This window comes from Oryctolagus cuniculus, chromosome 5, assembly GCF_051225735.1.
Source record: "Oryctolagus cuniculus isolate XC-2025 breed Fujian yellow rabbit chromosome 5, ASM5122573v1, whole genome shotgun sequence".
In the NCBI taxonomy this organism is placed as follows: Eukaryota; Metazoa; Chordata; class Mammalia; order Lagomorpha; family Leporidae; genus Oryctolagus; species Oryctolagus cuniculus.
In genome coordinates this window covers 66,515,856-66,525,536 of record NC_142871.1, presented here as the reverse complement: position 1 = coordinate 66,525,536, position 9,681 = coordinate 66,515,856, and positions in this window count along the sequence as shown.

Here is a 9,681-nt window from a genome sequence, read left to right as displayed (position 1 = left end):
ATAAGTTACAAACTTAACCTCTCTTTTTGTTTATGTAACACTTTCTGTTAATAGGAAATGGGCCTAAAACAGCAAATAAATCCCTCATAGATGATGAATGGATAGATGTATAGATGTAAAAAATATATCTCCAGTATGCTGTGTGTATATGCATGCACACACAATTATGCACTACCTGGAAAGAAATTATTCTCTAAAATTAAGACAACTGTATAGGGGCTGGCACTGTGGCGTAGCAGGTAAAGCCACTACCTGCAGCACCAGCATCCTATATGGGCAGTGGTTTGAGTCCAGGCTGCTCCACTTCTGATCCAGCTCTCTGCTTTGACCTGGGAAAGCAGTAGAGGATGGCCCAAGTCCTTGTGTCCCCGCACTCGTTTTTGAGACACAGAAGAAGCTCCTGGCTCCTGGATCCTGGCTCCTGGCTCCTGGCTCCTGGCTCCTGGCTCCTGGCTCCTGGCTTCGGATCAGCTCAGCCCTGGCCTTTGTGGTCATCTGGGGAGGGAATAAGTGGATGGAAGACCTCTCTTTTCCTGCCTCTCCCTCTCTGTAAATCTGCCTTTCAAATAAAAAAATAAATCTTTAAAAAAAAAAAGACAACTGTATAGAATCATCAAAAATTCCCGTTTCTCTGCTTGTTTGATATAGTTACCATATTGGTAACTCAGATATCCCACTACTCATTGATTAATTTATTCCTCAACAAACATTTAACAACTCTGCTTAACACGCCTCACTGACTTTCCAATAGCCACAGAATACAGTCAACAGTCCCTATTTAGGCCTACAAATCTCCTGCCCACCATTGTATCCCCAGGTTTCCTGCCCTATTCTAGCTCACTAAGCCCCAGTTGCACTTGTTCTGTCTTGGGTGCCACATGTGCCCTCATATTCCCTCCCCCTCTAACACCTCTCTGGCCCCAGCCACTCCCACTCTTTTTGCAACTCTCTGCTTACACATTACTTCCCAAGGGCTGAATGGGGCTCTCCCATCAAATGTTCTCATCTCACTCTCTGTTTCTTAAACACTTGTCACAACTGGAACTCAATAATTAATAGTGTCTGTAACTCATTTAGCTTTTCTCCTGGAATGTAAACTCCACAAAGGAAATACTTTGTACCTTCTATGTACTAATTATATACAGCCTTGGGACAATGTCTGGCACATAACAATGGTCAATGAATATAACTTATTAAAGGATTAAATTAATGAATATATAAACCAAAGGCTCAGTCATACACACTTATACATATTGTGTTGGGTACCAAGAAAAGATGAAAAAGGTATAATCCCTCATCTTTTATTAATTGAAGGGTCTGCAAAACTATTCCATTAAATCTGAATTTGCTTTTATTAAGATCAGTCATGCTTACTAGGCTAATCCTCCGCCTAGCGGCACCGGCACACCGGGTTCTAGTCCCGGTCGGGGCACCAGATTCTGTCCCGGTTGCCCCTCTTCCAGGCCAGCTCTCTGCTGTGGCCAGGGAGTGCAGTGGAGGATGGCCCAGGTGCTTGGGCCCTGCACCCCATGGGAGACCAGGAAAAGCACCTGGCTCCTGGCTCCTGCCATCGGATCAGCGCGGTGCGCTGGCCGCAGTGCGCTGGCCATGGTGGCCATTGGAGGGTGAACCAACGGCAAAGGAAGACCTTTCTCTCTGTCTCTCTCTCTCACTGTCCACTCTGCCTGTCAAAAAAATAAATAAATAAATAAAAAATAAAAAAAAGATCAGTCATGATAGTATAATCAGAATATTATTCACAAGGTCAGGTGCTTGTTTTTCACATTTGTACCTTCACAAAAGCTCAAGTATATTGTAATAATTGATTGCAAGCATTCATTCTTTCCTAACCCAGTGAAGGAAGAAACTACAATTTGACACAATTTGATTTAATAATTGGGACATATGCTAATTATGACACAAGGTTTTTGGAGGTGATCTTTAAATTTGGCTGTCCCCTATCATAATGATAATGGATTTGTTCCACAAGGGGCTTCTCCTTTACTTTAGACTCTAGAATTAAGAAAGTGTGTGGAACACACCAAAATCTCTCCATTAACCCAGATCAGAGCTCATGCACATGTCAAAGCCATTAACCTACAGCCACCAACAGGTAATATAAAGGTGATTTATTTCATAAGCCACTGATATTTGAGGACTATTTGTTGCATGGAAAGATTACTGAGGAAAGCTGGCAAATATAACACTTTTGTGAAGCCTTGCCATGTGTTGGTAGCATATGATATTGTATGCAACCTACTCATGCTATCAATGACAAGTACACATTAGCTGTAGTGAGACCGATTCTTCTCTGGATAGACACACGCATGATCTTCGGCTTAGGGATTTTATGTTTTTAAAAATCACCGGATAAGCAGAGCTACTCAACACCTGTTGAGAACTTACTCTGATTCAATCTTAGAAACCCAGCAGATACAAAGGCAAATGTGACAGTTTCTCCTTTGGAGGCCAACAGACAAGTGAAGGAAACTATAGTTGTCCATTTGTAGTCTAACGGGAAATTTACATTAAATTTTAATCTCATAAATTCCAGCTGCACTTCTCTGCTATACAAATCCTCCCTGTCATGCTTTAAAACTTGACTGGTTACTGTGTCTTTCCATTGGTCCCTGAGAAAGAAACATTCTCTTAAAACCATCATCTGGGGTGGGCCTCTGACATGGTAGTTGAGACACCAGTATGGAGGTCCACAATTCAGATTGGAGTTTCTGGGGTTCAAGTGCTAACCTCACTTCCAATGCCAGCTTCCTCCTAATGTGCATCCTGGAAGGCAGCAGTTGATGGTTCAAGTACTTGGGTCTTTGCTACCGACATGTGAGACCTGGACTGAGTTCCTGGCTCCCATATTCAACATAGTCCCAGCCCTCACTGTTACCATCATTTGAAGAATGAATCAGCAGATAAGAGATATCTCTCCCTCAACCACTGCCTCTCAAAATAAATAAATAAATATTTTCTCTAAAAAACAATCATCCATTTATCCATCTAATCACTGAAATGTTTTTAAAAGGCATTGTCTAAAGGACACAACCGAATGAACATAATACAGTCATGACTCCGAATCCCACCCTTTCTCCTAGTCTATAAATCCCCTAAAAATTCAAACCTAAATGGCTCTGTTCAACATTCCAAGTTGTCTGCCCACTATCCCAGCCAACCTGGAAAGCATTTTCTCTCCTGTATCCCCACACAAGCATTTCACGCTGCCAGGTCTCTCACTGCTGCCCATTGTGCTGCCTGCGCTGGTCACTAAAGAGCTGTCGCTCAGTTTCACATCCACGCTCTTCAGTTTTTGTGGTGCAGGAACCAGCATTTGAAAATCACATTTCTGATTTGCCAGTTGGGCTTTGCCAATACAGGGTTTTTGGGGAAAGACTGGGACAGAAGACAGATTTTGCTCTTTTCTGTTTTCTCTCTGTTCTGTTGGCACCTGGAACAACATAAAAGAATAGTTCCAGTTTGCATCTGTGTTTCTGACCCCCAGAGCCAGCTTTATGGTGTACTCTGAGAGATACCTATACCAATCTGTCTTCTAAGGTCTGAGCACTACTCTTGGAGATCACTCCTCCAAATTCCAAGTATTCTAGACTTCTCATTGTCTCTCCAGCCCTGGAGGTGATTTCTGCTTCCTGTGGTTACTGCTTCTTTTTGATTCTCTAATATCTAGTTAGTAATTTTTTATATTAAATTCTCCCTACTAAAATAAGTGGTATGATTTCTATTTCCTCATTGGATCCTGATTATCACACTCTAATATAGCAGTTAGTCTTAATTATTGATATGGCTGTGTTTCTGCTTTTAATACATATTTTCACCTTTTTAAAGATTTCTTTCTTTTTTGAAAGTCAAACTTATAAAGAGAGAGGGAGAGAAACACACACACACACACACAGCGTGGGGAGAGCACTTCCATCTGCTGGTTCACTCCCCTGATAGCTGCAATAGCCAGGATTGGGCCAGGCTGAAGCCAGGAGCCAGGAGCTCTAGTCAGATGTCCTACATCAAGTAGCAGGGGACCAAGAACTTGGGCCATCTTCTATTGCTTTTCCCAGCCATTAACAGGGAGCTGGACTGGAAATGGAGCAGACTGGACTTGAACTGGCACACATACAGAATGTCAACATCACAGATGGCAGCTTTACCCACTATACCACAATGCCACCCCCTGTTTACACATTTTAATCGATGTTTTCACCTGAAATCAAATGAATGGTTACATTTTCTCTATACTTTGGGACTTGATTCTTCCATATTATCGAAGAAAACTTCTTCTTCAACTGTCATTTTTCTCCTGCAAACTACAATAGGATCATCACCCCAAGAAGATCCACCCTCTGTGGAATACAATGTGGAGGACCAAGAAGATACTTGTCTGGGGCTCAGAAAAATGAACTTGATTGGGTCCCAGAGTCAAGTTCAAGAACCAGTTCTGCAACTCACTAGCCCTGTGAATCTGGGTCTATCTGGGGTTTAGATTTCTCATCCATAAATGAAGATACTCTGGTTACTTAATCTTTCAAGCCCTTTTTTTTAACTTTTATTTGATGAATATAAATTTCCAAATTACAGAATATTGATTACAATGGCTTCCCCCCCATAACGTCCCTCCAACCCACAACCCTCCCCTTATCCACTCCCTCTCCCCTTCCATTCACATCAAGATTCATTTTCGATTCTCTTTATATACAGATCAGTTTAGCATACATTAAGTAAAGATTTCAACAGTTTGCTCCCACACAGAAACATAAAGTGAAAAATACTGTTTGAGTACTAGTTATAGCATTAAATCTCAATGTACAGCACACTAAGGACAAAGATCCTACATGAGGAGTAAGTGCACAGTGACTCCTGTTGTTGACTTAACAAATTGACACTCTTGTTCTCCTTGATAGGTGACAACTAACTGAGCACCAAAAAGGAAACCTGTTAAAATGAAATGAACACTATGAGAAACGGTGACTTGATCAGCCCTCACCCTGACTGTTGATGAGCAGCTTAATATGTTATCCTTCTTAGTATTTTTTTTGTTTGTTCTACTTAATACTTTTGGTTGAATACTGTAATCAATACACAATTCTTCTTAAGTGCTGAAACTTAACTGAAAAGTGATCGCTGTTAAATATAAGAGTGGGAATAATAGAGGGAAGAGATGTGCAATTTGGGACATGCTCAAGCTGACTTACCTCAAACAGTAGAGTTAGAAACATACCAGGGGATTCCAATTCAATCCCATCGAGGTGGCATGTACCAATGCCATCTCACTAGTCCCAGTGATCAATTTCTGCTCACAATTGATCGTAATGATAGGACTAAGAACCAAAGGGATCACATAAACAAGAATAGTGTCTGCAAATACTAGCTGATAGAATCAAAAAGGGAGAGAATGATCCAACATGGGAAGTGACATACACAGCAGACCCATAGAATGGCAAATGTCCTAACAGCACTCTGGCCTCAGAATCAGCCCTTAAGGCATGCGGATCCGGCTGAAAAGCCCATGAGACTATTTCAGGCATGGAAAGCCAAGACACTCTGGGGAAAAAAAATACCTTAATGAAAGATCTCCATGAGTGAGATTCCAGTGGAAAGAATGGGTCATCAAAGAAGGAGGTACCTTTCTCTGAAGGGAGGAGAGAACTTCCACTTTGACCATGGCCTTGTCTAAAAATGATCAGAGTCAGTGAACTCAGGGGGCTTCCATAGCCTTGGCAGCTCATGACAAGAGCCTAGGGTGATTACTGATGCCATAAACAAGAGTGTCAATTTGTTAAGTCTTTCAAGCCCTTTTATCTCCACTCCTCCAGAACTCTGTGTTCTGAAATTCCTACTGGTAAATTGTAAATTTCCAAAAAGCTTATTACAACTTCAAAGCCAAAAGCTTTACCCAAGACTTCCCTCAGTCTTGGGTTGAGACAGTGAGTTATTTTAATCCTAACTAAAATCTCAGATTTATATCAATAAAATTTTATACAAGATTATATACAACAAAAGTGTAAACTGAAGATTACAAATTGATATCTGGAAATCAAATTCTGCCCAAAAACAAAATTTATTTGGTCTATGGTAAATTTTTTAACTAGTTACCAGGATTTTAAAAATGGGAAATTTTGTGTACAAATCCAAAATTCATCCTTCAGATTGCATAGATGAGAAAATCTATGATAAGGAGGCAAAGGAAATTGTCCAATACCAAGGACTCCCACATGATAAAAATGGCAAAATGGCCAGTCAAATCTGTGGAGCACTCTTACAATTTTTGGGTTCCTAAACCACCTTGCTTCTATAAAATGACAGGCGAAATGGGATTGAGAGAAAGAGCACTTGTAATAAAGGAAAGTTTAACTCTTAAAGTCTATGCTTCTCTGTCATTCACCAAATCTCCTCTTTATCATCAATGTATAGCAGTTTCTAATGCTCTACATGACAAGACTGAAAACTTTTTCTGTGCAATCTTATTTTCAAGTAATTATAAATGATCGACATTGCATTTCATTTTTATTGGCATCCATAATTCACAGAACTCTCTGTGATTGATTTTGAAGAAAACTGATACCAGGGATATTTGTTCTCTGTAATGTAAAATTAATAGCAGATGCATGACTGAGGGAAATTTTTCCCTGCTGTTTTCATAGTTATTAAAACTCTTGGACTCTACTCTTTGTGATTCTAACCCACATGCTAAGCTGGCCCCCATGCCCATCTAACTTCCTGCAGCATGTGAAAGTGGTGGCTACTCTCTCCTTCTTAAAATTCTCTCTCACTGTCTTCTGCTTTGAAGTAATCACAGCAGCCACCATTGAGCGGGCAATTGCTATGAGCCACATGGCAGGCTGATAAGTGCTATCTTGATTAATGCTTGTGAGAAGCTCTTCAAGTAACATTCCTGTTTTTAAAAGACAAACAGGGGAGACTCAGAGGCAACAAGTAGAATGCCTGTGCCTGAGCACTACCTGACACCAGCTCTCTTGGCTTGCTTCCTTCCTCCATCCTCTTAACTTCCTTCACTGGCCCCTCTCCTCCTGCTGGACCTCACCACGTGATGCTTCCCTCTTCCCCACATCACTGACCAATGTAATACTTCAAATATTCATGTGCATACCAGACCTCTCTCATAGGCACAAATCACTATGAGGTTGTGGTTAAAATGGGGTATGCACCCTTGACTTGCATCCTCTGGTCTGCTTTAACAAAAACCAGGAGGAAAGAAAGCTAGGCATCAGAAGCAATGTAAAGATAGTTGGCAGACCTATTAAAGGCTGCTCTGTACAGTGATCTGCCTCAAAGAGACCCAACATGCTAGTCCACTACATTGGCTTTCAATGTGAAAAACCTGGGCTTCAGCAGAAGTCAGCTTATGAAGAGCCCTGGCAGCTCTGCCAGCCAAGAGTTGGATCACTGGAAATGGAACTGCCCTGGAGTTGAAGCACGCCCAGGTCAGAGCCACAGATCTTGCTGGCCCCAAGCTGAAGAGCCCTTCACTCGGCCCAGCTTCCAAAGTGACCACTGCTACTGAGGGGATGGCCCAGTAAGGTCAGTAACATTGCAGGCAGAAGATGTCACCTGCCTTTACCTGGCCAGCTCTCCTCCCTGGCCAGTTAGGTAATGGAAGTCAACCAGGTGCCTCCCCCAAAGAGGTTCACACCTCCCTTAGGATGTACCCCATGTAAAGAGATGGATAGGTCTGGGCCTCCTAACTGACAAGGCTATTACAGGCCTCTTCTGTCAGATTCTACTTGTCTCTCAATCAGAGAACTTATTTGTGGTTTAGACAGTACCTTTCTTAGGTCCTCTAATAATGACCCTGTCCTTTGTTTTAGACCCTGTCTAGCTCACTTGGGGCCTCATTCCTTTATAATCATAGCCTCTACTCTAACATCAATGGCTCTACTCCTGACCTGTGTGTATTGATGGTCCTCTCCCCACTTAATGTTGTATGATTATTCAGAATTTCTCTACAGACAAACCCCTCTACCTGCACAAGGTAAATGGCCTTTCTTCAGGTCTTGGCTGGGATCAGCTTTAAACCACGTCCATCAAACAGTCTTCACAAAAGTCCAAAAACACTCCTCATTTCCTCTCCTCTATGAAATCCTCTCATTACTTGGTTAATGCCACTCTTAGGATCACCAGTTGCTATTCTCACCCTGTCATTTATATTACCGTGTCTGTTTAAGTGTTTACAGGAGTTGATAATGGAATGAACCAAGGCCTTCAGCAACCAGGCGGTCAACCAAATGCTGCTGCTGCTGCTACAGGGATATACTTGGATCCCCACACAGAAGACAGCAGCTTGATACATTATCCCAGGCCAGCAGAGAGTACCTCGTTGCCCCATGTCAGCAGGAAGTAACTCTAAAGACAGATCATTGTCCCTCTACCCTTCCTGGACTTTTTGGGCTAATGTAATCCCATACGACTTCTGCTTTATAAAAAACAAAAGGTGGGGATGTTAGTAAAATGTCACAGTCCCGACACCATCCTAGGCTCTAGCCCCCACTGCCATTGCTGGAAGCCAGGTAGCCACGTGTCCCAACCACTGCTGTCAGCCCCATCCACATCCTAATGGGATTCGCTGCTCTTACTTCCCTGCCCACCTCCTGGCAAAGTTTTAAGAGGACCAGTTCCTGAACACATGTCTCTCTTTCTGTGTCTCTTTCTCTCCCTCTCATGATCTTCCTGTCTCTGTCTGTCTCTCGATCTCTCTCTGGATCTCTCTGTTATGCTCGCCTTCTCCCTCTTTTTTCTTCTTCGTCCCTTCCCTCTGGTCTGTCGGGTTTCCCCAATAAGCCCTTTCCCTTAAAAAAATAAATAAATAAAAACAAAATAAAATGGGGTGTACAGAGACCAAAGATGCTGGCTCTGCCCTTTTCCAGCTATCTGACCTTGGACAGGCTTTAGTTCTCTCATCTATAAGTGGCATAATACAGCTATTACAAAGGATTAAATGAGATATCACAGATAAAGCAGCTTGCACTTAATACATATTCCATAAATATTAGTTTCTATTTCTACTACTATATTTCAAACTGCTTGAGTCATGTCAGCATAAGTATCCCAACACCCCTTCAAATTCCACCTGTCTAAATCAGAGAGTTCATCTTTTCTTCCACACTCGCTTCACCTCTGCCTGCTCTTTCATGGTGAATGTCACTGCCACTCTTCACCAATTCACTCAAATTGGAAATCCAGGTAACTTCTTCTTTTAATATACACACTCTCCTAGAGGTTAGAAGAAAAATTGCTTCACTTTTTTAGCTGACCTCTAGAATCCATCATTCATCCTCAAATCTGTTCACATCTCTTCACCTCATTTAGAATCCCTCAGTGGGTCACCTTGATCTTTAGATGAGGTCCAAATGTCTCACAGAACACAGACAAGCCCTCAATATCCAGTCTCTGCTCACTCTCCAGTCTCACCTCCCTTCACCTCCATTCTCCAAAGGGATAAAATTACTTCTTTGGCCATCAACAAAAACTTGCCTTTCATGTCTTAATATGCTGGCAAATGCAGTTTCCAGGAGCCAAAAATACCTTCCCAGCCACCTCCTTCCTGCCTTTCCAAATGCTAGTCAGGTCACCTTCTTCCCAGATCTACCCTAGCTCCCAAAGTCTGAGCAACACCCTCTTCTAGGGAGCTCTTGCAGCCTGTTCTTGCTTCCA